The sequence below is a fragment of the Rhinopithecus bieti genome, unplaced genomic scaffold, assembly GCF_001698545.2.
Source record: "Rhinopithecus bieti isolate Rb0 unplaced genomic scaffold, ASM169854v2 scaffold_21726, whole genome shotgun sequence".
Lineage (NCBI taxonomy): Eukaryota > Metazoa > Chordata > Mammalia > Primates > Cercopithecidae > Rhinopithecus > Rhinopithecus bieti.
This window is the reverse complement of record NW_016811100.1, coordinates 3,075,700-3,102,378: the sequence shown is the minus strand read 5'-3', so window position 1 is coordinate 3,102,378 and position 26,679 is coordinate 3,075,700. Positions and strand designations below refer to the sequence as shown.

The 26,679-nt window shown below is 38.1% G+C and overlaps 2 long non-coding RNA genes across 4 annotated transcripts in view; both read right to left on the bottom strand.

The window, feature by feature from the left end:
- LOC108543153 (uncharacterized) overlaps positions 1 to 7,990 on the bottom strand; it is a 217,858-nt gene extending 209,868 nt beyond the window's left edge. For all 3 annotated transcript variants that reach the window (XR_001889497.1, XR_001889498.1, XR_001889499.1), the window contains exon 1: positions 7,873 to 7,990. This is a non-coding gene — a long non-coding RNA (uncharacterized LOC108543153). The remainder of the gene's footprint in view (positions 1 to 7,872) is intronic.
- A 4,567-nt stretch (positions 7,991 to 12,557) lies between these two features.
- LOC108543154 (uncharacterized) lies at positions 12,558 to 22,247 on the bottom strand. Its single transcript, XR_001889500.1, has 4 exons — positions 22,078 to 22,247; positions 18,103 to 20,899; positions 15,497 to 15,644; positions 12,558 to 12,690 (listed from the first exon to the last, which is right to left on the bottom strand). It is a non-coding gene; the product is annotated as an uncharacterized LOC108543154 (long non-coding RNA).
- Between the last annotated feature and the right edge of the window lie 4,432 nt (positions 22,248 to 26,679).

The following is a 26,679-nucleotide window of genomic DNA, read 5'->3' as shown; positions in this document are numbered from 1 at the left end:
GAAAATTAAAATCAAAATTAAATCTGTGACAGTTGTCCTTACAACTTAATTAAAATTAATTAAGGGCCTCCATATTCCAAAAATTTGTTAAATACTCTTTTATTTAATCCTAAGAATGACATTTTCCAAATAACTGAGCAGGCTTAGGAAAATTTGTTCTTGGTTCTATTTTTCTAAAAATTTTATTAAATCGGCCTGGTGCGGTGGTTCATGCCTGTAATCCCAGCATTGTGGGAGGCTGAAGCAAGTGGATCACCTGAGGTCAGGAGTTTGAGAACAGCCTGGCCAACATGGCAAAACCCCATCTCTACTAAAAATAGAAAAATTAGCTAGGTGTAGTAGCATGCACCTGTAATCCTAGCTACTCAGGGGACTGAGGTAGGAGAATCACTTGAACCTGGGAGGCGGAAGTTGCAGTGAGCCATGCCACTGCACTCCAGCCTGGACAGAGCAAGACTCCATCTCAAAAAAAAATTAAAAATTAAAAATTAAAATAAATAAAAAATAAATCTCTTTTTTCAGTAAATATAAGGAACACTGATCAAAGTTCTTTGCATAAAAAATATGCCAAAAACACATACTCACACGCACAAGGGCTTACATGTATAGAAAACTTACATAAGTTTATTCAAGTAATAAGTAGCTAAAATAATAAAATTTAGTAACATTTTTCGTGGCATAATTCTAGAAGGGATCTATAACTCATTTATAATTATCCTAATATTCTATAATGCTCAAACAAAAGCCTTTAAGATAAAATCTAACTTATATAAACATAAAATCCTGTATTTTGGTTGAATAACCAGTTTCGTGTTTAAGATAGGAGAACCAAAATTTGAAATCAGGCCTTATAAAAAATTTAAAAAGTCAAGTTGGTTACAAGCTTATTAGGTACTAATATTTGTTAAACAAGCATAGCTGTCACAAAATGCTATGAGAAAGTGCTATACGGCATTTATAAAGTGTAGCCACTACATCAAGAAAAGTCAAAATTTTCACTGTCACACACCAGAGTTGTTGATTTTGGGGAGCCACATATTAGAAAAGACAACAAGTTCTGGAGTAACTACAGGATTAAAGGTCTAAGATCTACATCAATCTTTTTCTTTTCTTCCTTTTTTTTTTTTTTTAAGTATCAAGCATCTACAATGTGCCTTGTCTGAGAATACTTAGTCAGATGAACTCATAGTCCCTGCCTGAAAGGAATACTGCAGTTTTCTGGCATACTCCTCAACCACACTGCCCTCCTCCAGGCTCTGCCCCGTAAACCCCTAATAGTAGGCTCCATCTCACTCCAGGCTTGCTCTTACCCTCTTTCTGCTTAGGCAAAGCTCAAAGAGTCTAGATGAGGATCAAGTCAACCCACCTGGTGCTGTGGCTATAACTACTCCCCCAGGAATTAGGATACCTCTAGGTACAGTGGTTAAGGCCCTAGAGTTCTTGCCTGTATGCAGTTTCTCTAAGGCTTATGTCTGGCTGTGAATATTTCTGTATTTTGAGAGATTGATTGCTACTCCTAAATTCTAACTCTGCCACTGGGCTGTTGTTACAAATCCCCTTGACAATGACCATCTGCTTGGCTCACTGTTATTACCAGCACAGATTTAGTGTCCTGGAAATCCACCTACCTATCAGGACACCTCTTAGACCTCCTTGGCACTGGCAGTTTCTCTAGACCATTGCCTACCTAAAACTACACTCTTGAGTTTGTCCCTGGAAACCCAGTTACATGTACAAGCCTCTAAGTCTCAGTGCCTTCTGTGTCAGATCTTTTCTTTGATTAAAAAAAAAATGCATCATTATACTAATAATTGCAGGACACTAAGAGAGAAGGAGAACAGGGCAAATTTTGATAATGGTTCTAAGGGGTAAAAACAAAATACTGCACAATTCTTATGTGGCTTTCAACTGATTAAGGATTCAAAAGTCATTTAAAAGGAAGCGATACTTGATCTTGGTTTTCCATAGCCCACAAACACAATAAAACAACTACACAATCAAGTCGACAAAACGACCAGCTAACAACATGATGACAGGATCAAAAACTCACATATCAGTACTAACCCTATATGTAAATGCTCTACTTAAAAGAAATAGAGTGGAAAGCTGAATAAAAAGGCAAGACCCAACTGTCTGCTATCATTAAGAGACCTATCTCACATGTAATGATACTCACAGGCTCAAAGTAAAAACATGAAGAAAGATCTACCATGCAAGCAGGCAACAAAAGAGAGCAGGAGTCACAATTATTATAATAGATAAAACAGACTTTAAACCAATAACAATCAAGTAGGACACAGAAAGACATTAATAATGATAAAGATTTCAATTCAACATGAAGACTTAACTATCCTAAATATACACACACTCAACATTGGAGCACCGAGATTCATAAAAACAAGTTTGTCTTGACCTATGAAAACACTTAGACAGTTACACAATAATAATAGAGACTTCAACACCCCACTGACAGTGTTAGACAGATTATTGAGGAAGAAAATTAACAAAGAAATTCGGGACTTAAATTCAACACTAGACCAACTGGACCTAATAGACATCTACACCCGACAACCACAGGATATACATTCTTCTCATCAGCACACATAATATATTCTAACGTTGACCACATTCTCAATCGTAAAGCAAGTCTCAATAAATTCAAAACAATCGAAATCACCCAAAGCACATTCTTGGACTACAGTGAATAAACGCAGAAGTCAATGCCAATAAGATCTCTCAAAACTACACAAATACTTGGAAATTAAACAACTTGCTTCTGAGGAGCTCTTTGATCAACAATGAAATTAAGGCAGAAATAAAAAAATCTTTGCAATTAATGAAAATAGAAACACAACTTACCAAAATCTTTGGGATGCAGCTAAAACAGTGTTGAGGAAAGTTTATATCACTAAACGCATTCATCAAGAAATTAGAAAGATCTCAAATTAACAATCTCACATCACACCTAGAGGAACTAGAGAAAAAGAACAAATCAAATCCAAAGTTAAGAGAACAAAAGAAATAACTAAAATCAGGAAGGACTGAATGAAATTGAAATGCAAAAATCTATTCACAAGATCCATTAGCCAAGCACAGTGGCTCACACCTGTAATCCCAGCACTTCGGGAGGCCGAGGTGGGTGAATCACTTGAGATCAAGGGTTCAAGACCAGCCTGGCCAACATGACAAAACCCCATCTCTACTATAAAGACAAATAAAATTTGCTAGGCATAGTAGTGTGTGCCTGTAATCTCATCTACTCAGAAGACTGAGGCAGGAGAATTGCTTGAACCTGGGAGGCAGAGGTTGCAGTGAGCCGAGATTACACCACTGCAGTTTTGCTGGGGCAACAGAGTGAGATCCCATTTGAAAAACAATAAATAAATAAAAGAAAAGAAAAAGAAAAGAAAAAGAGTCATGAAGCTAAGAGCCAAAAGTTGGTTTCTTGAAAGAATAAATGAGACTGGTAGACTAGATTATCAAAGAAAAAAAGATCCAAATGAGCACAATCAGAAATGACAAAGATGGCATTGCAACTGATTCCACAGAAATATAAAAGATCCTCAGAGACTGTTATGAACACCTCTAGGCAAACAAATTGGGATATCTTGAGGAAATGGATAAATTCCTGTCAACACACAACCTCCCAGTATTGAACCAAGAAGAAAGTGAAAACCTGAACAGACCAATAATAAGTTCCAAAATTTAAGCAGTAATAAAAAAACTACCAACCAAAAAAAAAAAAAAAAAAAAAAGCCCTAGACCAGATGAATTCACAGCTGAATTCTGCCAGACATACAATTCTTTTTGGAAACCATTTCAAAATATCAAGGAGGGGGCTCCTCCCTAACTCGTTCTACAGAGCTAGCATTAGCCTGATACCAAAATCTGCCAGAGACACACACACAAAAAAGAGAAACTCAGGTCAATATCCCTGTCGAACACAGACAAAAATATCAACAAAATACCAGTGAACTGAATCTAGTAACACATCAAAAAGTTAATTTGCCACAATAAAGTAGGCTTTATTCTTGAGATTCAAGGTTGGTTCAACACACACAAATCAATAAACATGATTCACCCCATAAATAGAATCAAAACAAAACCATACGATCATCTCAGTAGATGCAGAAAAGCTTTCAATAAATCCAATATCCTGTCATGAATTAAAAAAAAAAAAACCATCAACAGTCTAGGCATCAAAGGAACATACCTCAAAATAATAAGAGCAATCTATCCAAATCCACAGCCAACATCATACTAAATGAGCAAAAGCTGGAACCATTCCCCTTGAGAACTGGAGCAAGGCAAGGATGCCCACTTTCACCACTTCTATTCAACATAATATTGGAAGTGCTTGCCAGAGCAATCAGGCAAGAGAAAGACATAAAAGGCATCCAAATAGAAAAAGAAGTCGAACTCTCTTTGTGGATGATAGGATTCTATACATAGAAAACCTTAACAACTCTGCCAAAAGTCTCCTAGAACTGATAAGCAACTTCAGTAAAGTTTCAGGATACAGTATCAAGTACAAAAATCAGTTGCATTTCTATACACCAATAATATGCTAGCTGAGAGCCAAATCAAGAACATCAATCCCATCTACAATAGCCACAAAAAAGAAGTACCTAGGACTACAACTAACCAAGGGGATAAAAGATCTCTATAAGGAGAACTACAAAACACTTCTCAAAGAAATCATAGGCAACACAAATAAATGGAAAAACATTCCATGCTCATGGATTAGAAGAACCAATATCATTAAATTAGACAGTATTTTTAATTCTGTGAAAAATGACATTAGAAATTTGATAGACATAGAAGTGTGGAAAAGCAATGCTATTACAGAGTACAAAGTTACAAATAGAAAAATATTCACTATTCATCAAGCAATGATTATTTTTGAAATAATTATTAAATATTAAATATAATTACTTAATGAGAATGAAAAAAGTCACAAATGCACTTTACAAAGCTGAGAAGTACCACAAATACCATAAAATCCAGAAAATAACATAATATTAATTTCTTATCAGACATATCTATATAATACATTTTCCTACAGTTTTTTGGCTATAAACTCTTTACTTATTTATATAACTGATTTTGTAATATTTTCCAGAGAGAATAGAAAATATTTTAATCTTGACGTGGTGGATCAAAACGTGTTTCTCATTATTTTAGTATAGAACATTTTCCTTTGATTTCACAACTCATTACACATAATGTCACATAAATTTTTAGGACTGTTATAAAATTTGGAGAAATGCCTGTCCAAGTTACTTTCTCATAAAAGATCTGTGCACTGCTTGTAGCACTGTTACACATGTTTGTCCTAAAAACACAGAAAATCTTATAAATTCTATGTTGTCTAAGTCAATCAAAAAAGGAAAAATGTATATGTTGTAACAATTTTACATACCATATTATGAAGTATATATCTGATAATAGAGAGCTTCTGTTTTAACTAAGTGTTAGTAAAAACAAAATCATTTACTACAATTGAATAGGAAAGACTGAAAGAACTTTCGACAGACCAGCTTCTGGCTCTGGGATCCACAGGATATTGTTACATCAAAGTACAGCCTCAGATCCTGTCATTATGTTTTAATGCTGGTAAGTAGGCCCAGAGAAAAGCAGAAAGATTTCTGGAACTTACTCCTGCACTGAGCAAGCTTGAAATAACTATACATAAATGACTACAAACCACATAATTATCCCACTGAATTCAAACTAAATATATTCCCAACTCAGCTCCATCCTTAGCTCAATTCCAAAAATGTCTACAGCTATTCCCAACATGGGGAAGAAAGCAAAGGTTAAGACAGCGTAGTAAAGTACAGTAAAGTATTTTGTTTTCGTAAAATTATTTTACAAAATCTCATTTTTTAAAAACAATCATATAATCATGTAAACACATTGCTAAAGCCCACCCAGGACCTTAAAGGGGCCCATGCCAGAGAGGACCTTGAAGCTAGAGCTTCATTAGCTTCACAGTAAATACACCCTGGCGTCAAGGGATCTCCAGGCAGAGGAAATTGGCAGTTTCATCCTGAACTTCTGGAGTCTACTGCCCCGTCTAGTAAACTATTAGTTTTATCTAATAGCTTGTCACAGTAATAGAATTGTAAGGAGGACTCACAGTCCCATTATATTCTTAACACCAATTCTGAGAATGAAACTTTAGAATGCCATTTGTTAAAACAGGAGGATGCCCAGAGCACAGTAACTAGGAAGATGTGAAGAGGCAAAACAAAAATAGTTATTAGAACTTGGATATTTAACATGTCAGAGATGACTTAGCGACCAAATAAGACCTTCTGCAAAATGTGAAAGAGATTGTCATGCAAATGAGAAACTAGATTCATTCTTATTCTTTGGGGCAGGAGAAGAACCAGGATGTGGTTTGAAGGCTTAATGTAATATATATATATATATCATTAATAATGTATATTTGATTACATGTTGAAATGATCATATTTTGCATAGTTTGGGTTAAATAATATATGAATTTCATGGTTTTTTATGGTTTTAATTTGGCTTCTAGAAATTTAAAAAATACATATATAGCTTGCATTTATGGCTTGCATTACATTGCTATTGGACAGCACTAGTGGAAGGTTTCAGCCTCACTAAGATAACTCCTAAGTCCTCAAAGCCACTGCAATTTTACCAAAAGCTGAGGCAGCAAAGCTATTTTATATTTAGGTAGCTTTTACTTGAAATTATCTTCTCTTAATTTTAATGCTTTTACTCTACCTGTTTCATTGGTGTCACTTGGTTTTTTCTTCAATAAGGAAAATGAGCTTCTATAGTGTTCAAAGAATAGCCCGATAAAGATCCATTACCGTCTCTTTACTCAATAGCAGTAGATGGGTCATAATGGTATGTCTGACATTAGCAGGTTTATACAGTGATTTTTTTTTCTTATCAGCCACTTAATAAAATGAATTTCTATCACAGCATCTTTAAAATGTTAAAACTCTTACAGCTGTCTTCAAAGACCTATTTTGAACTAAATATGTTATCAATCAAAATACTCATTAATATTCGATGCAAGCTTACATGAAGAGAGAGATTAAATCATTGAGGCATCTGGACCTCTTATTCCACTAATGTGACCTCATTATATCGTAATTTGTTATTATAGAAATTTAATTTTCTGTTGCCATAGAATTACAAAGGGTCTTCACATTTCCTAGGTTTTCATCCACCCTAATTGCAAACTTTTTGATCATTTACTGGTTGGGTTCTTCGATATTTTCTGGTGTTGGATTTGTATTTCTGGCAGACTACAATGTGTAACCTAAGAAAGCAGGACTCCCTGATGCTGGAGATGATTTTAATCTCTAAAGGGGCTTGGAGACGGAGTTCTCTAATAAGATGAGGAACTATTTTGAATTGGCATTTCCCTTAGCCACCATTAATATATATGTGGATCTTGACTTTGACATCTTCACACTCTCTATCACTTAATTGAATTCCCTTCCATAGATCTGTGAGGAAGTCAGAAACACAGAGAAGATTGCTTAGATTTCTCTGCATACCTCACAGTGAGTTGTGAGGGTCAAAGAAAGTAATATGTCTGGCCAAAGTAGTATCAAATAAATCTCCATTCCCTCCCTTTCTTCCCTCCCCACTGCCTTAATCTAGTCATTTAGCCCAACATGGTACTTGAGCTTTTTCTGCCATTTCAGTAGAGCCCAAGAAGAGCCAAAAGGAGAGACAGGACATTCTGAGTGCTAGGAATCAGAAACCTGGTATGTAATAACATTAGTCTATTTTTCATATGAAGACCATTACCAAAATATCTCAACTTAGAAGAAAACTCAGAATTACCTCTGAAAAACTTGCCACATTTGACTTACATACCTCTATCCAATGCTGCTTTCAATTACAACTAAATGGTCAGTCTTCTCATCTCTGGTATTTTTCCGCCCTGTTAATTTCTCTCTTAGAATAAAATTGCCAATCCAGTTGACATGGCAAGGCCAAATTCCAAACAAATCCTGGAATCACAGAGGCAGGAGCACTCCTATTTACAGTGTGGTGGACCATTAATCAAGTGGTTTAGTTAGTAGTGATCACACAGGGAAAAACTCAGAAAGAACATGAGCTGCCTGTGAGGTCAACAGCCCCCAAGCCTTCAGTTAGTTATTATAACACTTCTCTTTTATAACAGATGTTGGCTGTTATAAAAGAGAAGGAACCAGTGATTCCATTTTGTGGCTCCCTGGTTAGATCTGCCATCTCTCCTCTTTCCCTTCTTCCTGTGCCACCTACGCTGGCCTCCTTGTTCAGCTTGTGCAGTCAGCTACCCACCCCAGCAGGGCCTTTGCATGTTCTGTTCCCCAAGGCTGGAATGCTCTTCCTCCAGATTCTCATAGAGCTTACTGCCTCAAACTCTTCAAGGTGTTGCTCAGTGATGACCTTTTCAGTAAAACTTCTCCCATGACCCAATTGGAAACTACTACTCCCTGCCCAGTCCTCCCCATCCATTTCCCTGCTTCTCTTCCTGGATGACTCCATTCGCCATCTGACAAGCTCCATACTTCACTTGTTTGTTTGTTACTGTCAGTCTCCCTGGCTTGAATGTGAGATTTCCGAATTATGGACTTTGAGCAGCACTTTTGCTGTCATGTCTCAAGCACCCTCAAAAGTATACAGGGTAATGATTAAGTGAATGAAGACAGCATATCTTAATGAGGTTTTAGCATTTTGTTGAAGTAATTCAAATAAGAGTTAACCACACAAAGAACATTTTAAAATCCATGCAGTACGTAGTTTGGGTGATTTGATTTATATGTACATGTCTATTTGTAAATATGAACACACTGCAGTCTAAATTTGTTGGAGTAGTTGTTGTGCACATTCCTTAGTCCCAGAAAAAACAAATGGCTCTGAATTCACATTGCCTTCAGCACCACTCTGTAACAGATGACAGACTACTTTTGCGTTGTTTTATGTGAAAGAATGAAAAAAAGAAATACATAGAAACAAAAGCCATCTTAGAGTGAAAAGAAATTCCGGAGCTGTCTTGGCATAGCCGCCATGCGCGGCAGCAGGACCACAGGAAAGCGGAGGAATTTCATACTGCAATATGATGAACAGCTGCCAGTCCCACCCCAGCGACAACACCCAGCTCCGGCCCCGCAAAACTTCAGTCTTTGAAGATTCTATAACCAGCAGAGGAGGGCACTGTATAAAGAAAATTAAATCCCTCAAAGCAAAATCTTGACACTTCTTCTCAGTACCCTCTGGTTTGTCCTGTATTATTATTTGACATCAAGCCTCAGTACAAAAAGAAAAAAAGAAGTAGACAATTCTTTGCAGATAACTTGCTGTTCAATAATCTGATAATTATTCATTTCAGCTTAAAGCATGCTTGTAAATATCATTTCAAATGAAGCACTGATTTGATTTTTAATCAATGAAACTGACATTTGTTGAAAAGCCTTTTTGAATAATTACCTTGCATTCTTATTACTAAAGCGGATTTAACAGAAAATCAAAACAAACGATATTAATTACATCGTATCCTCATTATATATTAATAGGTTCAGAAACCAAACATTGAGTGTCTTATAGAGCCAGTGTAATATTTATATGAAGCTTTGTGATGGAAGCCAGCTTAATTCTAATACATTCATTTTAGTGCTTTGACCTGCTCTCTGAAACCATAAGTTTGTCTCAGGTAGGAGCACAGGTATCTGGCATTAATGTTGTGGTATCACACCTGAGAACCCTGAATATCACAAGAAGTTGACTTTCTCATCTCAAGCGACATGCGTTGGCTAATTGATTAGTCACCACCTACCTTTAACTCAGAGCTGTAACTAAAACAATTCCCTTTTTCTTGATGAATTCACGGCATTAAGCAAAGGAATTCCACCATGTGACTGTGAATTGAGATTTGCTATTGTCTGTATGTCTGCTAATAATTGGGCAGGTACAATCAGGAGCATGAAAATTATGACAGCATCATAGGAAAAGGGACCTCTCTGGGTCTCCATCTCCTGGCCTGGCCACCTTGTTTTTTTTTTTTTTTTTTAGATGGTGTCTTGCTCTGTCTCCCAGGCTGCAGTGCAATGGTGCGATCTTGGCACACTGCAACCTCCACCTCCTGGGTACAAGCAATTCTCCTGCCTCAGCCTCCCTAGTAGCTGAGATTACAGCCCCCCACCCCCCACCACCATGCCTGGCTAATTTTTGTGTTTTTAGTAGAGACAGGATTTCACCATGTTGGCCAGGCTGGTCTCAAACTCCTGACCTCAGGTGATCCGTCCGCCTTGGCCTCCCAAAATGCTCAGATTATAGGCATAAGTTATTCCTTAGCTCTGGCACCTTAGCTGTAATGAGAAACCAGCAGGTGGTTTCCCAGCTGCAGTACATTTTTAAGTTGCACAACACCTCTGAGCATCAATTTTCTCATCTACCAATTAGAAATAAAAACCATAGTTAGTTGTTGTAAAGATTTGTAAAGATTAAATAATACAAGGTTGTTAGAAAGATTAAATGAAATTTATATAAAGTACTAAGGAGAGTTCCTACTACATACTAGGTGCTAAATAAATACCAGTTACTAGAATTATTATGATAAAAGGCCCCTTTTATCATAATAATTCGTTGTAATTATTAATGTATGGCCATATAAATGCAATATGGGGACCCCATTGTGAAAGTCTAATCAGAGTTATCTGTTTAACCTCTTCCTGCAGTCCACAATATCCCGTTGACCTCTGGCTTACTGCAAAACACCAGCAGAAGCAGAATGGACAAGTACAGAAAATTGATTAAGTCTGGACATAGAAGGTCTCCATACTGAAATACCAATGACAAAAAAAGCAGTGAGACTTCACCAAGGTAGTTAGAATCCAGGCAGTATGGGCATCCTTGAAGGTGACATTTGCAACATCTGAATCATCCAGTCAGCAGAAGTTGAATGTCCTTGTGCCAAGATCTGTTCTGGGCACCAAAGACTCAGCAGTGAACAAAGAGACAAGTTCCTCTTATGCTTTTGTCCTAGTTAGGAGAGAAAAATTAAGTGGAGTTGAAGAAAGTACAGAGCTGATGCAGTGCCCTCCCTCCCAGGATGCCCTCAGAGCCTTCTCTGAGTCCTCTGTGACCCAGCTGTATATCAGTCAGCATCAAAGTGGCATTTATTTGATTTTCTCATATAAATTCCCAATCTGTTCCTCCTCTCCAATCCCACTAACACTACCCTCAGCCAGGTCTTCACCTTCACTTGCTTTGGTTACTAGACTAGTTCCTTATCTGGTCTACCTGCCATTGATCTCAACAACCACTGAAATGCCCCTTTCTACTTCATCTGAAAAACTTCTACTTAACCTTCAAAACCCAATTCACCTGCTCCATGGAGTCACGCTCAGAAACTTCCTCGCCTCACATTCCAACACTGGTAAAACTAATTATACTCACTTCACAATTTATTTGTGTTTTGCTTTATTGTTTTTAGTGTTTTGTTTTGTTTTGTTTTGTTTCAGAAATGAGGTCATCTCAATTTATTGCTCAGGCTGGACACTCAAATTTCTGAATTCAAGCCATCTTCCCCCCTCAGCCTCCCACATAGCTGGGACTACAAGCACACATCACCATGTCAGGCCACAAAATTTATTAATTTGGTTAAGCTTCCAGAATATCAGTGCTATACTGTGACAGAATCCATTTATTCATTTGATAAATGGTTATTAAATTTGTACCCTGGACAAGGTGCTGTGGTAGGTGCTGGAGATGAAAGAGTGAATGAGGCAGACTAAGCCCCCCATCTCAGGGACCCAGCAATTCTACCTCCTCTTCTTGAAGATAGAGGTCATGTCTTGTTACCTGAGTGCTCCTGGCCTGTGGCCTGTGTTTGGGGTTTATTGAATGTCAGCCACATCACCATAATTTGATCCAGAGAGAGGAGGAAAAGCTGACTTTGGCCAGGCCCAGCCCACCAGGTTCAATAACAGTATTAGGCAAATTCCCTACATCACCCAGTGAAGGAAAAGGTCCCTTCTTCCTTTCTCTAAAATGGAGAGGAGATAAATATACATCCTTGAAGGATTTTTAGTGTTTACCCCTTTATCCCACTGTTTTTAATTATATGTGGAAAAAAACATCCCGTTCCCTTCATGGCAAGCCAACATGTTTTAATCTTTGTTTTAAGGTAAAATCAGTCATTTTCTATCACCCACAAATATTTTCTTTAACTGTTACGCCAAAAAAAAAACTTTGAATAAAACAATTCCTAAATTTTCCCCTCAGGACAATTGTTATCATCTTAGCAGATTGTATAAGCATACAGACTGAGAGATGATGCCAAAATCACAGGACTCTACAAGGTTTAAAATTTGAAATTGTTGCTCCTTCAACATAATGGCTTCCGGGTAATCAGCATGACATCAGATACGAGAAGGAATGGGTGGTGCTGGTAGGGGAGGAGCTACTTTCAGGGATCGTATTATTAATGAAATGATTATAATTACTAAAATAAGGTGTAATAAGGCTATCTTAGTCAGCTTGGGCTGCCCTAACAAAATACTGTAGATGGGGTTGTTAAAACAACAGAAATGTATTTCACATGGTTTTAGAGGTTGGAAGTCCAAGATCAAGGATGCAGCAGATCCAGTGTCTGGTGAGGGCCCTCTTCCTGGTATGCAGATGACTGTCTTTCTCCTTGCATCTTTCCTGGTGGACAGAGATAATTGTTCATGCCTCTTCTGATAAGGGTACTAATCCCATTCATGAGGGCTCCATCCTCATAACCTAACTACCTACTAAAGGCCCCACCTCCTAATACCATCAATTGGAGTTTTAGGCTTCAACAGTGGGACACAGTCAGTCCACAGAAAGCATTATTAAATAAGCATAAGAAATTATAAAAGAACCATATAAAGTAAGAGGGTCAGCCTAAATAAAACTTCACAGCAGTAGAATAATAATGTCTTACATTTTCACATATGTCATTTTCTGCCAGGCCATCAGTTAAATGAGTACCTGAGTGGCTATATGCCTTACCAGAACTGTGCTTTCAGCATGATACAAATACTGAGGGAACTTATCAGAACTAGGCCTTTATTTTGCTTCTTCTATTTATTTTAGGATTAACTCATTCATTTTGTGCATTTATTCAACATTGTTAATATATATTATATGCCAGCCATTGTATCCTAGGCCTTGAAGATACAGAATAAAAAAACAATCATCCCTCCCTGTTAGGAGCTTATAGTTTGCAGTGAAGACAGATAAGAAAACCCTCATAACCCAGGGTCACATAAGCTGTGCCAGAGGTAAGTGTTGAAGACTGGGATCTCTCAAGACAAGCACAGAGTTTGATGAGGGGAACAGGGAAGGCTTTCTGGAAGAGGTGTGAGCAACACTAAGGGAAATCCAGAAAGGAAGTATCAGGACAGTGAAGGTACAGAGTGCTAAGAAAACCTAAAGCACTTCAGAGGGTGACACACTGTTGATATGGGTGTCAAAGGGGAAGAAGTGTTAGATAGAAGTAAGGGCTGTAGTGCCTGCGTCACAGGGTTCCCCTTTACCAGGAGCCTTTGGAGAAGGTCAGTCTTGGTGTCAGGTAATCATAGGCCTCTCCTGGGCCATCCTGGGAACATGACCAAGTCTACACACCCTCCTCAGTCAACAGTGCAGAGTAGTATTGGTATGCTCTATTCAGTACCTTGCCTATGTCTTAGAACAAAGCAAGCATTCAACACATTTCAGTTGAATGAAATTTTAAGATAAACATTTGGGATATTGGTCCTGGTTTCATCTACTTTTCAACCTTATGTTTTATCTGATGTTAGTGTTTTATCTCTAAAATCTTTGAAAGAAAGTAGATTATAAATAAGTTAGGTAAATGCATTTTTTAAATACATCTTCTTGCTTTATCCTCACAACTCAGTAGGTAAGTAAAAAACAATACTAAAGTGTCATTTTAAAAATAAGAAAATTAAGGACTTGTTATTCTGGCCAAGAAGGAGTAGGAAGGACTGGTTTTACCTGAAAGACTTCCCAGCCAGAACAACAAAAATACTGGAGGAAATGTATAAAACAACAGTTTTGAAGACACTGGATATCAAGTCATAAAGGCTAGGAATCCCTGAAGGGTAGAAAACAAATAAAAAACCCATCACTATTCAGAGAGGCTTCTAGGCCATGGAGAAGGGAAGGTGAGTCAGGCAGAACCCAGTGTCTCCCTGAGGTAAACAGATGAAGGTAAGAGTCAAGGGAATAAGTTTGATGTTTGAAGAACAGAGTACTGGAGAGGAGAGAGTTGTACAGAGAGAGAACTCCAGTGATCTGCAGAGGGGCTCCCCTGAGTATTCAGCAAAGCACTGATCAGCTCATGCATGTGAGGAAAGTATGCTAGGCCAGAGGTAGAACCATCTGAGAGGATTAGAGGGAAGATTACCCAGAGTTCACATAGGGCCAAGAATGGTGCCTTCCCGCCCACACTACCCCACATCCCCAGTCAGACCGGAAATCCTCATGATTCACGGGGCATTAGATAAAGTACCCGGAAGGGTCTTTCCTCACAAACAGGGTGAAATTAATGCTAGATTAAATGCAGCTCTACACTCAACTAACAAAGCTTAAAAGCAATACTTGAAAGGATCCCACTGAGTTTTAAATAACTTAAAGGCATCCCAGAACAAAGCTCAAGAAGATCTGTAGGACTAAAAACCTACTCAAGACCCAATAAGATAAAATTCACACCCTGTCAAAAATTATCAGGCATGAAAAAAAGCTAGAAAATACAACTGATAATGAGGAGAAAAATCAACAAATCAAAGGAACCAAGAACTGACATATGCTAGAGAATTAGTAGACAAGGACATGAAATCAGTTATTATAACTCTATTCCATATGTTCAAAAAGCTAGAGGAATAAAGGCATGGAAGATGTACAAAAAAACCCCAAATCCAACACCTGGAAGTGAAATCTACAATTTCAGAGATGAAAAATATACTGAATGAGATTAAGAGCAGATTTGAACAAATATGAGTAGAGCATCAGTGAGGTCTGGGACACCTTCAAATGGCCCACTGGAGGGGTGGGAAAGGCCTAATGAAACTGGAGTTCTCAAAGGAGAGGAAAGAGGGTAGGGGACAGAGGAAACATTTAGTTGCAATGAGACCAGCAAGAAACAGGGAGAAAACACCAAGGCATATCTTAAATTACTAACAACAATGAAACAAAAACTTCCTCTTCATTATATAACAAGTGGGTCCATTCACAACGGTCAGACTTTATTCATACTAAAAAGGTTATAGAAATGGATTGGCAAGGTATGGACTGGGAGTGAAAGAAGGAGGAGAAATAACTATCTAGACATGAAGGTGGAGATGCAACCATGGAATCTTTAATAAAATTTTCTAACACTTCATGCACCTGACCAGTGTCACCAAGACCATGCTTCTGAGGGCATTGAGGACACCCAACGTCACAGAGCGTGGAGCCAGCACTTTGGTTCAGGTCACTGTCTCACCTACTTTCTTTAGTCTGCCTTCTTCCTCTCAGGTCTTAATTTTTGACTTCTTGGGATTATTATCTTGGTCAGTGTTTTTCTTCTTATTCTTTTCCAGTCACTGGATTTTCTCTTGCTCTGGGGAAAAAAAAAAAAAAAAAAAAAAAAGCTGTGTGGGGAGGGTAGTATATGTGGCATTTCCAAAGCTTATAAGACAAAGACAATTATCAATTATCTTTCCTTTTGCTCATTTGGCATTTGTAAAGTAGAAATTCCAGCTACTGCTTCATCACTTATCATTTATACACTGGAAAATGCTCATCATTCATTATTTATCTGATGAGTATCCTTGTTGATTTGTTTTTTCTTAAGGAATCTTTTCATTTCTTAGCTTGATTTTGCCTCTGTGATTTCTTATATTTCCATCTTAAATAATAATCAGAAGAACTATTGGTAGAAATCTAGAATGATATTTACTATCATAGTAAGTATACTTTTAGGAGTTTCCCTGCCTGCCCTACCTGTCCACTCCACATACACCTAAATATTGTTTCCACTTAAGTTGAAATTCTTAAAATATAATATAGATTTCATTTAACTAAAAAGTATTCTATACCCTATTATACACAAACATCAAGCAAGACCTACCGGAGGATATAAAAACAAGTAACATTGACACTTCTCGTAGAAAGTCCACAAACTAGAAGCAGAGTTAGGAAAGACAAAACTAAACAAAATTCAAGCCAAATCGTTCTAAGTACTTCTTTATTAATGGGTATTTTTCTGAATAGTTTGTTCAGATACCAAAACAAAACAAAACAAAAACATTTCAAGTTACAAAATTATTGTTCTTTGTTCGAAATCAATTCAACATTAGTTGAGGCAGTATTCAGGCCTGGACTCATGAAATCCAACATGAATGTATGATTTTAAATAATGCTCTTAAAGTTTTAGTCTTAACTAGTATTAGTGTATGTAAACATACACCAAAATACATAAAATTATTAGGGCTATATTAAGCTTATGAAACTTAGAAACATGCTATAAGTTAGTGGGCCAAGAAAAATGAGCATCTTAGAGCCTAGAAGTTTTGACATCTGGAAACAAACCTTGCTTTAAGCAAAATGGGCACTACTTGTTTATCTGCTTATCTTTTTCTACTTACAAAATAATTGTTAGAAATGGTTGTGTCTAACAAATATTATTATACTTGTTCATAATACATTATTCATAGTGATGTATAGTCTTGACATAGTTGTAACCATGAAAGGCAGGCCACGCAGGGAAAGATACAACAGTTTGCCTTACAACTCCTTCTTGACCTACTCACTTTCCTAAAAATTGCAAAGGTGCAGTAAATAGCTGTAGTGTTGCACTAACTGAATATAAAAAAAGGAAAGATGTCCAGGAGAACTATTAAATGTATTTTATAATTATTTTTTCTTTCCAATTATCTGGACCAGCCACAGCCAGATCAATCATGCAGTAATCAGAAACCGTGGTTCAGATGACTGAGCAATCAGGGTGGCAGGGCTGCCGGTCCATTTGTCAGACTCAGCCAGAGAAGGACAGAGCCTAAAGGAGCTCAGTGGAAGAGTGAGCACGAGTTATGTTCTCTGGCCTTGGCAATGGAGGTAGAATGTCAAGGGGCAAATGGATGTCCAGGAGAAATGGGAAAAGAGAAGCGCCTGAGCCTGGGAAAGGAGCCATGAACAGTGGGGTAACTGAAAAGTGCCTGGGGACATTTGTGTGCTATTTCTGAAAGAAAATTAAAAAAGCTAGTTGCAGGAAAATAGCTTTATTTTCATTTCTGAACTGTTTTATAGGTGATTTCCATGGAAATACTTTTCCCCTCTAAACAATCCAGCATACATAGTCTGAGGATTTTCTCCTTTCTATCCTAGCAGCAGTGTTCATATCCTAACACTCCTGCAGTTAAAAGTGTTCTACTGTGCTTCATCATCTACGCCTCCTTTCTTTCCTTTGTTATGAATGCTCTGCCTAGCAAGACAAAAGATTCTTTCTAGAAATAGCAAAGAGATGGAAGTAGAGGAATGAGGGAAGGAAGGAGGGAGATTGGGAGGGGAGGAAAGAGGAGAAGGAGAATGAAAGGATACAGGAGGAGGATGAAGCAGGAAGGCGTGGCCTATGGCATCTTCGTTGGTCTATTGTTGCCTTTCTTTCTCTGGGTTGGCCTTGCTGATAGCTGCAGCCTAGGTAGGTGATAGCCTGCTGCTGCTGCTGCTTCTGCTGCTGCTGCTGCTGCTGCTGCTGCTGCTACTGCTTCAGGTGCTCTTCACCATTGTGATGCATTAATGAAGTGGCGCTGCCCCGTCACACCTCATCAGCAGTCCTGTGCAGGCAGAATGAAATCACTCCTATTGACGCCCTGGCATATTTATAGGCTCTGTCTTTCTGCTGAGACTGGTAGTTATCACCTTCCCTTTCCCGTGTTGTGTTTATTCAGCAGCATGCTAAATCACACCCGGGCACAAGTGGAGCATTCATCAGGAACCACGAGCCCCTCTTTCAGTCTGCCAAACCTATCCAATTACTGAGGCTGGAAGAGCCTGCACAAACCCTTCTGCCAGGCAAGTTCTCTTGTTTGCACCCTCTAAAAATAATACCTTCTGAGTTCCGCACGCTTCCCCGTCCAATCTTCACATTGACTTTGAACTGGCAGAGCACTCATTTATCCTTCATTGGCTTTGTCTCCGAGACCCCCCTTTTCTTCTTAAACAATGAGAAAGAGATGCTGCATTTCTTTCTGGAGGGGATAGGGGAGGATGTGGGTAGATTCACTTCCCATTCTTCTCTCTATTTTCTTGGCTACCTCTTCAGATGTGCAAGTTGTACAGTCAAGTTCTTCTGAAGGGCAGCTGCACTCTGGTCCCATGCTGCCCTCTGTCTTTCTGTTTCTTGCTAAAGATGTTACAGAGTTCTTTAACCAGTAAGCTGGGAGAAACTGTTAAAATTACTGGAAAAATTGTGTCACTTTGGTTGAAAGTCATGAGAGCTAGATCCAGGCATTCCTTTAAAAGTTGACAGATGATGGTAAATTGTTTAAACGTATATATCTCTTAACATATATATTAATTTGTTAGGAGTTTTGGTTTTTTACCAACATTTTTACATTTTCAACTTTTCTTAATGTATCTTATTTTTTAGATTAGAAAAAAAGCAAAGATTAATGGTATTAAAGCTAAATCTGTGGCTTGCAATGCTTTCTGAAGCTTATTACAATGGAATATTTATGATTTCAGATTTTTTTTTAATTATGAGAGATAGAGTTGTATAACAGCAACAAAATCTACCTAGGATTCAGAAAACCCGGATTCTTGCCCCAGCATCTTTGCATCTAACTAGAATTGTGACCTTGTAAGTCATTAATCACTCTGAGCTTTAGCTTCCTTATCTATGGTTCTGTCTAGAGCTAACACATCCATACTTACAAGCATAGGACTGAACAAAGGGAGCCAGACCAAATGATCATTTGATTAATAGCCAAGCTATTTGTGAGACCTAGGACAAAGGTTTATTACATCCCTTATCCCCAGAGACTAATGCATAATAGCTAGTAAAGCCACAGGAGTAACACACAAAGCATATGGAGGACACCTAGATCAAGCATCAATCAACCTTACAGGGTGTGCTGGTACATACTTAACGAGTTCTAAAAAAAGAAAAAAAAATAAACTTATTTGTAGCCTTTGCCAATTTCTGTGCTGTAGATATCCTCCACCATGGTAAATTTCAAGCTACCAACTTGATTTCACTGATGGAAGAGCTAGAAAACAATGCTACATAAATTCTTAAGAGCTCATACAAAGGCACACCCCACCTCCTTCCAGAGATCAACTGGATTTTGAGTGGAAAATGGTAGAATTTCACTGAGAGCCAGAGATATAAGATGAAGACAGTAAAGAAAGGGAACTTATCTTAATAGAGTTGTTTTGAATACTTCTCAAAAGTGTCATAGCAATATCTCTAACAACATTGAAAAAAGAGTAGGAAGTATTTCGATGCCTCCAATCTGTCTGGATATGTAATCTAAAGACAACTTAGAAGAAAATTTCTTTAAAATTTCAAAGTAAACTTAAAATGTAAACTTTGCATTCTATTTTGGGGATATCTGGGATGATTTTAATACAAAATAGTATAAAAATAATAATATAAACATTTTTTGCAAATTGGGAAAAAAGCTTTCGTATACCCCTAGCATATCAACATGTAATTTCAATAAAAGACTCAAAACTCAAACCACAAATTGAAGGATTTAGAAAGGCTTTTCCCATAAAGGAAAGAAGAGTGGAAGGGAAGGAGAGAAGTAAGGGAGGAAAGAAGAGAGATGGGAATGAAGGGAGGCAGGCAAAACAAACTATATAAAAACACTATCACATGGAAGAGATGATTTGAAAAGTAGATGCCACAACTGGGAAATTCTTGTTATCACTAAGCTCACCATCACCCTCCATGGCAAAGGGGTTCCAAATTTCTGAGCTCACTGGCTCACTCATGAACACATTCTAAGTTATTGCCTATTTAGGCAAAATTTGAAGATCAACAGAGGAGGTATTATAAAAGCCACGAATATGGCTGTGTTAACAGGAGTAAGTTGAGAGACCACAATGATAGTGGGAATCAAAAACAGACATACTGAATTATGAGGAGATAAGAGCTTTGGTTTAGAAGAAATTAATTCCCTAATGGTATGAATATGCTTAGAGAGGAAAAGTGAGCACTAAGCTAGAGGCCTTGCTGCCTGAGTTGGAAAGGGAATATTTTCAATAATCTGTACGAATGGGCCAAAATTTTTCTGAATCGATATTGGACCATTCACGTAAATCTCATAAATATTCAGGGCACATCTGTGAGTACAAAATCCCAAGTGGAACAGAAGTTGATGTAAGAAAAGGGGCAGGCACAGGAAGTGTGGTCAAAAATAAAGATAAGATCCTCACCCTAAAGAAGCTAATGATATAACAAGGGTTGATAAGCTGCTATCTAAAGTACAAGGACGAATGACAGCTACGATAAAAGGTAAAAACACAACACTGGAGTAATAAAACCCAGTGGAGAATTGAGAAATGCACCGTGATCTGATTCTATTTCTATTCATAAATTCCTTTTTTTCTTGTAAGTGGTATATTTTGCTTACGTAGGAATAAGGTAGTCATTTTTATTTCAACTAGATACATCCAGCTTCACCACATTTTTTCTTTTCTCAAGTATCATTTAGCCATGAAGAAAGAACTTTCTGTCTTACCAGCTAAGTCAAAAGGAGTTTACAAATAGCCTGCCCTTCTGATGACCTTGCAGACCAATTCTTGGCGATGAGCTCACAGAGTTGTGTGGTCTGAAAACAGTTTCATATACTTCCCAGTGCTGAAGTGAAGATTTTGTTTTCAGGTATTTGCCATGAGTCTAGAAATATATATATATGGAAAACATATTTTTTTTCTACTGAGGGACATAATCCAGAACTTCACCTTTAAAAAGCTGTTAATGTCCTGTTGAAATTTTCTGTAATTTTAAATTTTAATAATGCAATTCTAGTGTTTATTACTCAAAAATAGAGGAGCATATGGATGCGGCTAAAAAACAAAAATAAAAAACAACCACCACCTGGTCCACAAGTTGGTTTACCTGGGAATTCCCTACCCTTCACATAATGCCATTTATGTCACTCAAAGCCTGACACCTTATAGAAATCTAACAAATTTGATCTGTTAGTCAGGTGTATAGCTAAACATCCAAATATGTTAAAATTCCAGGCAATGAAATTTTTAGCTTTCTTATAACATTTTCTTGGCACCACAGCTAAGAACCCCATTCCAACCCATGTCAAGATGTAAAGCCAAGGATAGACAGTTTATCACCCCTCTCAAAACTTCCCCTAAGGTGAGGTTGTGATGGTTAATAAGTAAAATCCTGTAATACACTGAAACCATCCTTAAGCACTATATAAACGTGAACTTTTATTATAGCCCTGTTCCAATCTGCAACTCCATAACTTTATTTTCCCCTAGTTGTATATTTCCTCAAGCATGGACCCTGCTCTAGTTAGGCTACTAATGAAAGATTTGTTTACATTTGCAGGTCTTGCAGAATTCTAAAGAACAAAGTCCAACCATCCCACCAATATTTTAAAGAATGAGATCTGTGTTAACACTTAAGACATTTTCCACGTTGACCTCATGAACCCCAAAAGAAGGATGAAAGAAGGCTGGAATTAATGAACTTAGGGAACCTGTAACACTCAAAACATGTTTGATGCAAAAATGTGATATTTTTGGTAGGAAATTTCCATTGCTTTCAACAGATTTGGGAAGGGACCCAAAAGGTGACTAAACGCATCTGCATTTCAACCAAAATATCATTGACCTTACAATTCAAATAGAGCTTAATTTGGGTATTTTCTAATTTTTTTTTTTCCTGAAACATACCCCTGGTCTTTATGTGGTTGCCAATACTTTATGTTGTATGGAAATTTTTATATTTATACATCTTAAACTGTAACTTTTAGTTAAAACATACAAACTATTATCAAATCCTATCTCACATTTCAGTTTTATTTAAACTATTTGGGGCTTAATACTTACTACCATTTAGAATTCTTATGATTCCCCTTTATACTTCTATTTCTTTTTCTTTTCTTTTCCTTTCTTTCTTCCTTTTTTTTTTTTTTTTTTGAGAGGTAGTCTCGCTCTGTCGCCCAGGCTGCAGTGCAGTGGCATGATCTTGGCTCACTGCAACCTCCGCCTCCCGAGTTCAAGCAATTCTCTGCCTCAGCCTCACGAATAGCTGGGATTACAGGCCCCTGCCACCATGCCCAGCTAATTTTTGTATTATGACGTAACACATCAAATTCATGACCTGCTAACAGAGTGGAAATGCAAAGGTGATTTTCTTCCCTTCACCTTCCCTTCTTTGCTCTCTATCCCATAGGAAATATTATTATGTTGAAAATAGCACTAAGTCAAAATCAGTGTGATCACATCTGGTTTTATTCACTATATTCAGAAGCATAATTTCCATGGAGGAAGAATAACTAGTAAAAGTAAATAAACAGTCAGCTTTTGATGTTTCTCTTAAATGCAATAATTTGTTCTATAATGAATTTGTGTTCATAAAAAATTTAAACCGTACATAGAGATACAGTTGGAAATTGTTAGTGTAATATTACTGAAAATGACCATACTCTCACGTTATTTGTGTGCCCCAGGTGAAAATTTTACACATTTATTTGAATTTTTTACATAGAATTCATTTCTTTCTAAATGGATGCTTTTTTTTTAGAAATACATATTTTTTACAAAATACCTTTTTTTCAAAATATTTCTAACACTCCAGTGTTATATAACGTACATGGAAAAGAACGCTAGTAATGCAAAGGCTTCATTTGTTGTTTTAAATTCAACTCTTACCTCCTCAAAAACAAACTTTTAAAGTTGCCTGATGGTTTATATCTAAAAATAAAAAATCATTATTTAAAATTAAAACAATCAACAGCAGTCCCTTCAATAAGACAAGGAATAAAACTGGTTTCTAATGACTGCAATGATACAGATTTTGAGTTAGCTCAAAGGTGGAGTTCAGATCTCTGGTTTCTGATTACACAGACATTAGATTTATTGATGTTAAGAAATAGTTGCCTGTGTCATTTACATTTGGGGATCTAGTAATAGCATTTTATTGCTACCTAAGACAAGACCTGCACGTGCATGTTTTCCCAATCTCACAATGAATGAGGATCTGAGTTAAGGCACCTGGGGAGCAAAGGAAAGGATAATAAAGCATCTTATGGGGGTCCTCAAGGGACTAATAACTCCAGGTGGTCTTAGAAATCATGGAGAATATCCCATCAGGAGCTCTTGGGAGGAAGCCAGGGATATGCAGCTGGTACAGCGTTCAAGTCCTCTTCACAAGCCGCCTCAATACACACCCTTGTCAATCCTCGGGGCAGCCCTGCAGTGAGCAGTAATTACATCACATTCTATAGATTATCTCTCTCCAAGTAATTTCTCAAATGTCCCCGTCAAGTTATATTTTGAAAGTCACAGACAATCAGCTAGGGAAAGACAATGAGAAGTGCAACTGGTAAGTACAGGGACTGAAATTAATCAGAGGCCATTGAGAACCCCTCAGGCACCCCGCCCCATCCTTCTCTTTCCTTTCTCTGGCCTTCAGGGACAAAAGGCTTTGGAGGCTTTTAGAAACTGAAGAATGCAGAAGAACCAAGCAGGAGTTCTCCTTAACTCCTATGTTCACATGTTGAATTCTGGTTTTGCCCCTTAACAATTGTGTGTCCATCAGGTTATGTTTCTTTAGGTCTCATTTAACCTTCAGGGAATCAAGGAAAAGACCGACTTTACAGACTCGGAGATGCTGATATGACTCAATGAAATAAAACAGAGAAGGTGCCTGGGCCAAATGCCTGCACATGGTATGCACCCAAGAAATTATCGTGTGAATAGTTAGAAGTAATCGAGTAGCCTATTCCTGCCAGGCACTGTGTCAACTTTTTCAACCATCCTGCAGGGAGTATCGAGGGGCTTGTAGTTGTGTCCAAAATTCAGCCTTCAGAATCCAAAACATTAAAATGCCTGCCAGTTCTGCCTTACACTTATTCTTCGACTAGACAATTGTTGAGCACTTTTTATCTGTCAAGCTGTGCATTTGAGACTGGAGATACAAAAACTTAACAAAATTACCTTCATATTTCACAACTGAATGAGAGACATACGTATACTAACTTTAAACACCGACTGCAAAAAGGAATCATATGAATAGAGAAAAGATTATTAACGATGAACCTTATAAAAGTTTTCTCAAATGTGAATGTTTTGTTTTAAATGAATTTACTCCCATGTTTATGATTCTATTCTTTAACACATAACTCTGTAAGGGGCTGCATTTTGCACCGCTACAACTGGTGTTTACATTGGAACAAAGTGAAAAATGACAGACCCAAGCAGTATCAATCAGTCCTAGATACTGTGATGCATCATTTCCAGCATTTCATAAGCTTGATAGGGCCCCTCAATTTTTATGGCAGGCTAAGGATATAGAACTGTTAATAGGGCAACAATAGGAAGAAAAATGTTCCCCCCGCCCCCTGCCACCGACCCCTGCCAAAACACCAGCTTTTGAAGACAGTCATTGCTGAGGCCTCACAGTACTGACTCAGGTACCTGTGAAAACAGAAGTAGAAAAAACAAAAATTGGAGGTGGTGCAGTTTTAGGAAAATGTAAGAGAGGATTGAGAGAATGAAACTGATCCGGCCTTACCCCAGGCCAAGGTAAGTCACTACATCCATGCCTGCAGAAGGCTGCCTAGGCTTCCACTACAGCTTCCCCCAGCTCTGCACAAAGGAAAGCTAAGGGCTTAGTCCAGAAGCTCAGCTCAAGCTCAACTCTGAATATGCTTCTCAGCATGAGTTGATAATGAGGTACATATCTAATAAGTAGCCAGCATTTAAAATCAAAAATAGCTTTGTTAAATGCTTATGATTGTGTGATATAAATGTTTACTCAGCACACAGCATCAAATTTATCCTCAGAGCAAGGCAATGACCTGCCAGGAATAACACGATTTAAACTGTTTCTTAGGCCCAAGTACTGTTTGCAAAACGCTTTAGAGACTTCCTTATAAATGTAAGCTGGAAAGCCAAGATAAGCCTTTGTTTATAGCATATGAAATCTTAGAAAATATTCTACCCTGTGAATTATGAATTAGCAAGATTTCACTATTTTTCCTGAAGGAAATGGCTGGCACTGGCCCTGTAGGAAACCCAAACAAGTCCTTGGAACTATGACATTAAAAAGCCTCTCAGTATTTACAGGGCTATAAGTGGAAAAAGGTCAAGGCCCTGAAGAAGCACATCATTTAAAAGAAAAACGGAGAAAGAACATCAGCATTTTCCTCTGAAAAGTCTACACTTTTCCCCTGGAAAAGGAGCAATTATCTGTGTCACACAAGATATAGCAATATTCTACTTGCCCTTCTAGATACAGAAAATAAATGTATTTCAGTATGAGGTCTACCTTCAGTACCCTTTCCCTGCCCTGTTTAGCACCTTCTGCCATCTCTTGGAACCCCCTAAGTCTCTAGTACTATTTTGATGCCTTAAAATCAGACCTTTTCCCTCATCCCCTTCCCGTCCACTCTTTCTTTTGTCCACGTTGCTATTTCAAATGAGTTCATAATAAAGAGGAGAAATCCCTGGACTTGAGATCAGAGGTCCTGAATTTGAGTGATTTGCATTCATGGATGGGGCCTAAGCATCAGTGTTTTTAAAAACTTCCCAAGCATTCTGATGTGAAGTTAGAATTAGAAGTAACTTGCTCTTAACTGATGGTAGTAATACTCAACTAGAACACCTCTTAGTATGCAAGTGGACAAACTCCTGTTTTTCATTAGTATAAATTTGTTGTGATACCCAATATAAAAAAGAATTGTCTAAGGATGAATGTTTGGGCTCTCTGGCAAGCTAGTGAGAAAGCAACCTTGTGTGTCAGTGAGTCTTCTCAAATCTCCAACTCTGCCTACCCAGAAACTGGTCCTAACTCAGACAATACTTGTTCTTCCTTTTGCTGCCAGTAAGGGATACTAAGGGACGGCGCAAGATAATCAAAATGCCACAGGGTTCCTTCATTTATTGTATTCATGGTTGAACTCAAGCATGATCTTGTAAGTTTAGACCTTTTCCAGTTTCCTCGGGAATAGAGTCTGGTGAATTGTATTTTTCCCTGAAAGAAGGATATATGGGGGGCGGGGCAAGATGGCCGAATAGGAACAGCTCCGGTCTCCAACTCCCAGCGCGAGAGACACAGAAGACTGGCGATTTCTGCATTTTCAACTGAGGTACTGGGGTCATCTCACTGGGGCATGCCGGACAATCGGTGCTGGTCAGCTGCTGCAGCCAGAACAGCAAGAGCTGAAGCAGGGCGAGGCATCGCCTCACCTGGGAAGCACAAGGGGGAAGGGAATCCCTTTTCCTAGCCAGGGGAACTGACACACACAACACCTGGAAAATCAGGTAACTCCCACCCCAATACTGCACTTTAAGCAAACTGGCACACCAGGAGAATATATCCCACACCTGGCCGGGAGGGTCCCACGCCCACGGAGCCTCCCTCACTGCTAACACAGCAGTCTGCGGCGATCTAACCTCAAGGCAGCAGCGAGGCTGGGGGAGGGG